This window comes from Panicum virgatum, chromosome 3K, assembly GCF_016808335.1.
Source record: "Panicum virgatum strain AP13 chromosome 3K, P.virgatum_v5, whole genome shotgun sequence".
Taxonomy (NCBI): Eukaryota; Viridiplantae; Streptophyta; class Magnoliopsida; order Poales; family Poaceae; genus Panicum; species Panicum virgatum.
The window spans coordinates 46647434-46648428 of record NC_053138.1 but is presented as its reverse complement, the minus strand read 5'-3'; the positions used below and the strand labels follow the sequence as shown (position 1 = coordinate 46648428).

Below are 995 nucleotides of genomic sequence, written 5' to 3'. Positions count from 1 at the left end.
ATCGCTAGGTCATGTTGGTAGGCGCCAATAAGCATTTTTGGCGCAGTTGCCGGGGAAGGCACAAAGTGAAATATATAGATAGAGTTATGAACAAAATCGAAATTGGTATTCGCTTGCTAAACAGGTTAACTTGGCTTTGTTTTCTTGTCTTCGTTGATATGAAAATAGGGTAGTGTATGACCGGTTTCGACTTGCCGCAAAACATTCATTCCGATCCAGAGTCACTTTTGAGGAGGACGCGAGCTCGTCTCGTATCACCTTGGAGATCACTCTCGGCAGTTGATCCAGTCATCGCATCATCGTCAGCTCCTAGAGCTATGGCCCAGAAGACACTCCGTGATTACTCTGCTCCGTCTGCTAGCCAGGTCCCGACCGGACCCGAGGTTAACACCAGAGGAGAAAACTTCGAGATCAAGACGGGTCTCATTACGATGGTGCAGGCCAGCCCATTTTGTGGCAGGGCCAATGAGGATGCCAGCGCTCATCTCCAGCAGTTCCTGGAGCTCTGCAATACTTTTGTTATCAAGGGTGTATCGTAAGATGCAATCCGGCTCCGTCTGTTTCTGTTTTCTCTCTTGGGGAGACAGAAGCAATGGTTTTATGCTAACAAGGCTGCTGTGGATACTTGGGCCAAATGTGCCAAGGCGTTCCTCTCGAAGTTCTTCCCGACAGGCAAAACAAATGCTCTTCGTGGTCGGATTTCAAACTTCCAGCAGGCATCAAATGAGTCAATTCCGGAAGCTTGGGAGAGGCTTTAGGAGTATATTCTGGCATGTCCGCACCATGGAATGGATAATTGGCTCATTCTACAGAACATCTACAATGGGTTGACACAGTCATCCCATGATTATGTGGATGCCGCTGCGGGTGGAGCTTTCTTCTCGCTGACCATTGAAAGAGCTACATCATTGATCGAGAAGATGGTTTCCAACCAAGGTTGGAGCGATGATCGCCTCTAACTGCGCCAGCAAGGTATGCACTCCGTCAAGGAGGCC

At 48.8% G+C, this 995-nt stretch overlaps 1 non-coding gene across 1 annotated transcript; it reads right to left on the bottom strand.

The window, feature by feature from the left end:
* Nucleotides 1-683: 683 nt before the first annotated feature.
* On the bottom strand, nt 684-790 carry LOC120701623. The gene has a single exon (XR_005686188.1). It is a non-coding gene; the product is annotated as a small nucleolar RNA R71 (small nucleolar RNA).
* Nucleotides 791-995: the final 205 nt, after the last annotated feature.